Source organism: Carettochelys insculpta, chromosome 7 (genome assembly GCF_033958435.1).
Source record: "Carettochelys insculpta isolate YL-2023 chromosome 7, ASM3395843v1, whole genome shotgun sequence".
Lineage (NCBI taxonomy): Eukaryota > Metazoa > Chordata > Testudines > Carettochelyidae > Carettochelys > Carettochelys insculpta.
The window spans coordinates 39420183-39428668 of record NC_134143.1 but is presented as its reverse complement, the minus strand read 5'-3'; the positions used below and the strand labels follow the sequence as shown (position 1 = coordinate 39428668).

At 45.7% G+C, this 8486-nt stretch overlaps 1 pseudogene; it reads right to left on the bottom strand.

Moving 5' to 3' along the window:
• Window positions 1–3504: 3504 nt before the first annotated feature.
• The window catches only part of LOC142015792 (lysosomal acid lipase/cholesteryl ester hydrolase-like), a 33539-nt pseudogene continuing 28557 nt past the window's right edge, over window positions 3505–8486 (bottom strand).

The following is an 8486-nucleotide window of genomic DNA, read 5'->3' as shown; positions in this document are numbered from 1 at the left end:
AGTAAACAGAGCTGTGCCCTCAGCAGACTTGCTCCTCCTCTTCCCTCCCCAGTTCTCACCTTCCCCATTAAAAATAAAGACCTCCTACTTCCTTCAGAAAGAATCAGACAGGTATAACAACATCTCTATCTATGGAACTATCAAAATGCTTTTGAGAACTGCTCTGAGTCATTACTAAATGGTCTCCGAATTACTTGGGTAATCAGTGTGTCACCAAAAAAGTAACCAGAAAAAACAGCTTTGATTTGTGGAAAAATAAGAGATTACCAGAGTTCACATGCTATACAGGTGAGAATCAGATGCCTTAATGGTTACTGTGCTGATGGCCTTAATTCAAATTAAGTGTGAGGAAAAAGAAAGAATAAATCACACAGAATTTTTTCCCCAGTGTATTTCATTAGCATATTATTAAAGGGTGTGCACAACAATATCTCAGTTGTCTCTCTTTATTAATAGGCATACTTCAACAGGCTGTGATCTGCACTCAAAGGGAACGCTCAAACTATGCAACTAACAGGCCGTGTCTACGCTAGCCAAAAACTTCGAAATGGCCATGAAAATGGCCATTTCGAAGTTTACTAATGAAGCACTGAAATACATATTTAGCGCCTCATTAGCATGCGGGCGGCTGCGGCACTTCGAAATTGACGCAGCTCGCCACCGCACGGCTCGTCCAGATGTGGCTCCTTTTCAAAAGGACCCCAGCTACTTCAAAGTCCCCTTATTCCTATGAGCAGAGGGGAATAAGGGGACTTCGAAATTGGCGCAGCTCACCGCCACACGGCTCATCCAGATGGGGCTCCTTTTCTAAAGGACCCCGCCTACTTCGAAGTTCCATGGCCGCCCACATGCTAATGAGGTGCTGAATATGTATTTCAGTGCTTCATTAGTAAACTTCAAAATGGCCATTTGCATGGCCATTTCGAAGTTTTTGGCTAGTGTAGACATAGCCACAGACTGATTTACAGCTAGGAATTTTGGCTAAGCATACATTCACCTGTATTTTGTCACAGCTACTCTCTCTGTCCCTAATAGAAACTGTTTATTGTCAATTCAAACTATCAAAGCATAGACCAACCTAGTGAGACAGTGCTCCATGGTCATTGTTTGCTACCTTGGGGCACAGTCAGAATCCCTATTTGTTGTGTCAAGAGAGCCCAGGTTATCACAGGATGTTTTGCTTTGGAGTAGCTGTGATATTTGCTAACAGGGCTGGTGTTAGCCTTGAGTTGTACAAACAACACATCAGCAAACAGGACAATGCTGGAAATTACTGTTTAGCAATGCCTGTTCCACTCCTACAGTGGCCTCCAGACTGGAGGGACTTTTCCAAAAATACAATTCTGTGTTTTAGCAGCAAATGAAATGACTATTGGATTTTTTTCAACAACAAAATATTCCGTCCATCCTGAGTAGAAAAAGAAAAAGCCTGTCAGGAAAGACCCGGAAACCGTAAAAACCTGTTTGACCATTGCTTCTGTAGTTTCAGATCTGGTGGGAATGGGCCTTTAATTCTTCCCTCTTTTTCTTCATGATCCCACCCGTAGGGAATCTGCCAGCTTCTGCCATTTACTTCAGTCATGTGCTGATCTGTTCAGGCTTCTGATTGTTATGTTGAAAGGTTTGACTTCCTTATTATTCTGTCATGTTTCTCTAGTCACCATCTTTTTCTGTTTCCAGATGGCTTCCATATTATTGCTCAGCCTGGAAGTTGTGTTGGTGGCATCCTTAAAGCATGCCCTAAATATGCCACTCCTCTTCCTACCAGATTTGCTTTCATCAGCTGTGTGTAGATGAGAGGACAGTCAAACAGATGTTTTGTTGACAAAACCCATGGAGTGTCCAGATTCCCATAGCATTCTGTCAATAGAATGCAGCACTTTTGTTGACAGCCATACCCTGCTCGCCACAAGAAAGAACACCTCTATCGAAAGGCTTGTGTTGACAAAAAGCCAATCTGGATGTTCCAGGGGGCCCTTCTGTCAACAGAAAGGGCTTCTGGGACACCAGGCAACCCTGGCTGCTGTGCTTGGCCATTCTGCAGATAGAGCAACCAGGCAGTCTGGCTGCTCTCTGTCGAAAGAGCGGATCACTCTTGCAATCCACCCTGAAGTCTGGCAGCAATCTGTCTACATAAGTTTTGTCGGAAGATATCTTCCAACAAAAATTTCTGCTCACAAATCTCTCTAGTCTAGACATAAACACCATGGACTCTGAATATCTTCTACAGGTTGAATCTCTCTCATCCAGCATCCTCGGGCCTGACTGATGCCAGATGAGAGAATCTGCGGGACCAGGAGTGGGAGGTCAATAATGTTTAGCACATAACCAACACAGCTTCTGCTTATGGGCTCTTAGAAGGCATTTAGGAATAAATTAGAGCTAAATAATGCTGAGAGCCAGGACTGGTGGCTATAAACAAACTTTACTGGACATCTTTATGTGGATATCCAGCTAACTAAAATCATGCTGGATTACACATATTGCTGGATGAGTGCGTTTTGGATTAGAGAGTTTCAGCCTGTACTGGTATTTACTTTGGAATGAGCTGATCTTATCAATTTCTGTTTTAGATTTCCGTGTATTCCAGGGATAATTTTAAAAAAAAAACACAACTTGTTTGTTTTTTTCTTCTACCTAAAGTTGGATCATTACGTCCATTAAGTGATATGTTGAACTAAGCAAGACAATGTCATCCACAAAATGAAGTCATTCAATTTCATGATTAAATCATGAAAGATGATTAAATCATTAATCTTCTATTTGGACCAGACTTTCCTCCTAAGCTGTGTCTACACTTGCATTCCTCTTTTGAAAGAGGAAATGCAAATGAGGGAAATCAAAAATGCAAATGAGGCACTGATTTACCTATCTCTTTTCAGAAGAGATTCTTTCAAAAGAAAAACAAGCAGTATAGATGTGGCTCTTTCAAAAATAAACCCTGTCTTTGAAAGAACCCTACTTATTTTGTTTCAGAATGCCTATACTAGCCAAGATAAGGGGGAACACCTATGGGACTATTTACAATGGATGGGAGATCAATAGATGTATCAAGTCTGGAATGTAAGATAAGGAAAAGGGTAAGTTGTGCATGGACAGTGCGTGGATACAGCTTGTTAAACAGAGATTAGTTCCTACAAAGTGACTAAGCCAATCCCAAAACTCCAATGTATAGTAAAGGTGTAAATTTATATAAAAGAAGTTCAGAACTAGATGGCCATGGCCACACTAGCCCCTCCTTTTGGAAGGGCTATGATAATGTGGCACTTTGGAATATGCTAATGAGGCACCACCATGAATATGCAGTGCCTCATTAGCATAATGGCAGCTGCACACGCTTCAAAACTTCCAGTTTCAAAATGCATGCTGCCCATGTAGCTGGGGGCCTTTTGAAATGACCCCCTGCTCCCAATTTCGAAAGCCCCTTCTTCTCAAAGCCACATTTTCACGTACATGACTCAGGTTTTTTTTCAAAATTAGACCAGATCTTGAGGTTCTGTGGTTTTATGGCTGCATCTCTGTTATTTCTAAGATTTCAGTGTACATAGGCTGGTTTGCATCAAGACCCTCAGATAGAACCAGCATGGGTCCAATCAGAAAAATACTTATAGAAAACTGGGTTGGTAATTCAAGGCAGTAAAGCTGCAGTGTCCTGTAGGCTTGTGACCAAGTCTTGTCAATCAAGCCATAATGCCACTGGCACCATCATGTCTTCTATCTTATAAAATGGAGGGGTGGCCTGTGAAAAGCAAGAAGCAATTAAAAAAAAACCCACAACAAATGAAAAGTCTACAGCCTCAATAACTTCTAATTCAGATGAGTGCGTGTTAGCTATTCATTAACTTAGGAGTTGCCATAGCAGTCAGAAACAGTGGTCTTCAATTATTATTAGCGCTAGTGCTGTCATAGTACCTAGGAGCCCTAGCCAAGGCCCAACAACCATCTGAACCTAGAGATCCTTCTTCTAGGAAAGGATACCTTGTGTCCATAAGAAGCTTATCTTTACTTTTGGAGATTCTTCAGGTACTTAGCCTGTTCCTGGGAGCTCAAGAACAATCAGTGTTCCATCTACTTAGGGCCCACCTGCTTTATCATGGTGACAGTGGATAAAGGAGTTTGGTGTCTCCAGACAATGCTTCCGAGAGAATGGCCAATTCACTTGGCCCAAACACTGAACTGCTTGCTGCATACCATAAGAAGAATGCTTGTGAAGAAGATGTAAGGAGCCATATCTGGGATAAGTATGAAAAACATGCTCACACAAGAAGTTTTGTTCGAACTCCACCAGTGAAAGATTGGGCCGTGTTCTTAAGTAAGCAAGTTGATGTCCTACCTCAGGTATTTTATTTTTTGTTGGCATTGTTTTAACCTTCCGAGATAACTGGGATGTCAATGGCTGATCTATAAACCTACTAAGACTTCATGTCCAGATTTTCAAAGCCAGAAGCCAAAGTTTTGCTCCCAAACCCTGATTTAGGCTTCTATATAAGTGACTTGATTGTGGAAAGTGCCCAATGCCCAAATCATCTCCCCCTGACATGACTCTGAATAGAAGTAACTGAGAGGGAAAGAGAACTTATCATCACCTGTGGGTAAAATGAAACTGAGGCACAAGCAAATTAAGTGACTTGCTCACGGTCACACACAAAGTCTCTGACAGGGCTAGGAGGTAAAGCTAGATCTCCTGATGTCCAGACGCATTCCTTAATGCCAGGCCACTTTTCTTTCTGTGCCTTCTGGCTCTTTTAATGTGTAGGTTTATAAAGAACAGCTGCCCCACTCTTATAGTTGTAGTAGTAGTAGCATCCTTCAGTTTACGTAGACTATGGATCGCGCCCTTCGTAGTTCTGTTTGGCATCCTCATTTGCAGCGTCGGCTGTGACTGTGAAGACCCACACGAGAGTGCCAGTCCTTGCTGCATCTGTTGCATATGTAATGGGTGTCTGGCAGGTCCTTGCTGTGCTTTCTGTGGGCTCGCTTCTCCTTTGCTAGCATTCTGATCCTCAACTCACCCTTCTGAAGGCCCTTGCATAGTTCCTGCATCCATCTGCTGCAATCGTCTGCCAGCTTCTCCCAGCTGTCTGGTTTGATGTCTACTTCCCTGAGGTCTCTCTTGCAAAACATCTTTGTAGCGCAGCTGAGGGCATCCGGGAGGTCTTTTGCCAGAGGCTAGCTTGCCATACAGGATGTCTTTTGGGATTCTTCCGTCATTCATCCTGTGGACATGGCCAAGCCAGCGGAGCCAACGCTGCCTGAGGAGGGTGTGCATAGTTGGGATTCCAGCTTGCTCAAGGACGGTAGTGTTGGACACACTGTCCTTCCACGATATTCCAAGGATGTGCCTGAGGCAGCGCAAGTGGAAGACGTTCAGCCTCTTTTCCTGGTGGGCATACAGGGTCCAGCTCTCGCTGCCATAAAGGAGGGTGCTGAGGATGCAGGCTCTGTAGACTTGCATTTTGGTGTGAGCGTACAGCTTGTTGTTATTCCACACTCTCTCAATGAGTCTGGACAGAGTTGTGGCTGCTTTACCGATCCTCCTATTTAGCTCAGTCTCCAAGGACAGAGTGCCAGTATGGTGGACCCGGAGGTAAACGAACTCGTGGACGACCTCTAACGTATAGTTGTCAATGCTGATTAATGGAGAAACAGCAACGTCCTGAGCAAGTACATTTGTCTTCTTTAGGCTGATGGAGAGCCCAAAGTCCTTGCATGCTTTAGAGAACCGATCCAGCAGCTTCTGAAGCTGGTCTTCTGTGTGTGACACGACAGCAGCATCATCTGCGAACAGCGTGTCTCTGATGAGGACTTCCCGCACCTTAGATTTAGCTTTCAGCCTTGCAAGATTAAACAGTTTCCCGTCAGATCTTGTGTGCAAAAAGATGCCCTCTGTTGAAGATCCAAAGGCATGTTTAAGGAGGAGTGCGAAGAAGATCCTGAACAGTGTCAGAGCAAGGACGCATCCTTGTTTGACGACGCTCTTGATGCTGAAAGCATCCAATAATGTGCCATCATATTGGACAGTTCCTCATGTCTTTGTGGAAAGACTGGATCATCTTAAGTAACCGTGGTGGACATCCTATCTTGTGGAGCAGTTTGAACAGACCGTCCCTGCTGACCAAGTCAAAGGCCTTGGTCAGGTCGATGAAGGCTATGTAGAGTGGCTTCCTCTGCTCCCTGCACTTCTCCTGCAGCTGCCTTAGAGAAAAGACCATGTCAATGGTAGACCTCTCTGCACGGAATCCGCACTGCGATTCAGGGTACACCCCCTCAGCAATCTTCTGGAGTCTGCCAAGGATGACGCGAGTGAACAGTTTACCAGTGACGCTTAGAAGGGAGATTCCACGGTAGTTGTTGCAGTCGCTTCTGTCTCCTTTGTTCGTATACAATGTTACAATGTTAGCGTCGCGCATATCCTGTGGAACCTCTCCCCCTCTCCAGCACAGTCACAGTAGCTCATGTAGGGGTTCCAGGAGAGTGTTTGTGGCACACTTGATTACCTCTGGTGGTATACCATCCTGGCCCGGGGCCTTTCCTACTGCAATGTTGTTGATGGCTTTCTTCAGTTCATCCACAGGTGGTTCCTGGTCCAGTTTGTCCATTACTGGTAGGAGTTCGACAGCATCGAGGGCTGAGTCGACCACAATGTTCTTGTGTGAGTACAGCTCGGAGTAGTGCTCAACCCAGCGCTCCATCTGTTTGGCTTTGTCAGTGATGACTTCACCAGATTTGGATTTCAGAGGTGCCATCTTGTTCTGGGTGGGTCCTAATGCCTTCTTGATGCTCTCGTACATTCCCCTGAGGTTATCGAAGTCAGCACTGGTCTGGATGCTGCTGCATAGCTCGAGCCAGTAGTTGTTGGCACAGCGCCTGGCCATCTGCTGTACTGTTTTTCTGGCTGCTCTGAGCGCTTGCAGGGTATTCTGGCTCGGAGAAAGTTTGTACTCCAGGAGCACAGCGCGCTTTTTTTTGATGGCTGGAATCATCTCATTGGAGTTAGCTTTGAACCAGTCATTTGTGTTTCTAGCTCTTCTTCCAAGCACTGACAAGGCCGTGTTGTACACTGTATCCCTCAGACGCTTCCATCTGGATGTCACATCGGCACCCCCAGGGTTGCTGCGCAGATTCTCCTCGAGGGTCACTCTGAACTTTTCAGCTCTGAGTTAGCCGTCTTTCTGGCATCGATGCGGGGCAGCTTCTTGGTAATCACCTTGAGTTTGGAGCAAACTAACGAGTGATCTGTATCGCAGACAGCACTATGATAGCTGCGTGTCAGAAGGACATTTTTGAGGTTATCACGTCTAGCGATGACCACGTCTAGTTGATGCCAGTGTTTTGAGCGTGGGTGTCTCCATGACACTGGCTACGTCTACACGTGCCCCAAACTTCGAAATGGCCATGCAAATGGCCATTTCGAAGTTTACTAATGAAGCGCTGAAATGCATATTCAGCGCTTCATTAGCATGTGGGCGGCAGCGGCGCTTTGAAATTGACGCGCCTTGCCGCCGCGCGGCGCGTCCAGACGGGGCTCCTTTTCGAAAGGGCCCCGCCTACTTCAAAGTCCCCTTATTCCCATGAGCTCATGAGAATAAGGGGACTTCGAAGAAGGTGGTGTCCTTCGAAAAGGAGCCCCGTCTGGACGCGCCGCGCAGCGGCAAGGCGCATCAATTTTGAAGCGCCGCTGCCGCCCGCATGCTAATGAAGCGCTGAATATGCATTTCAGCGCTTCATTAGTAAACTTCGAAATGGCCATTTGCATGGCCATTTCGAAGTTGGGGGCACGTGTAGACACGGCCACTCTGTGCTGTGGCTTGGTTTGGAAAAATGTGTTTGTGATGCACAGGTTGTGGTACGTGCAAAGTTTGAGAAGACGCTGACCATTTTCACTCATTTTTCCCACAGCGAAGTGGCCTAAGCAGGAAGCCCATGAGTCACGATCGGCTCCAACTCTCGCATTGAAGTCACCCAGAATGTACAGTTGTTCGCGAGCAGGTATTTGTGCTATGGCAGCACTAAGCACGTCGTAAAACCTGTATTTACTTCTGGTGCGGCGTACAGGGTTGGGGCATAAGCACTGATCAGGTGGACAGGACCGGCGCGAGTTTGAAGTATGACCTGAAGGAGTCTTTCTGATCCACCCATGACTAATTCCACCATTTGTAGAAGGGTGTTTGTGATGGCAAAGCCAACACCATGCTCCCTGGGTTCTTCTTGGGCTTTACCCTGCCACAAAAAGGTGTAGTCCTTTTCCTTTAGAGATCCCGAATCTGCGAGACGTGTCTCTTGCAGAGAAGCAATGTCAACTTGGAGCCTCTTCAGTTCCTCATTGATGACAGCGGTCTTTCAGGTGTCGCTGGTGTCCTGAAGATCTTCAGTCAGACCTGTCAGCATGGTCTGCACATTCCAGCAAGCAAGCTTAAAGCTTTGATGGTTTCCTTTTCTTGTTGATTTTCTTATTGGTTTGCCTGGTGCTCAGCTTTCAGGTCACT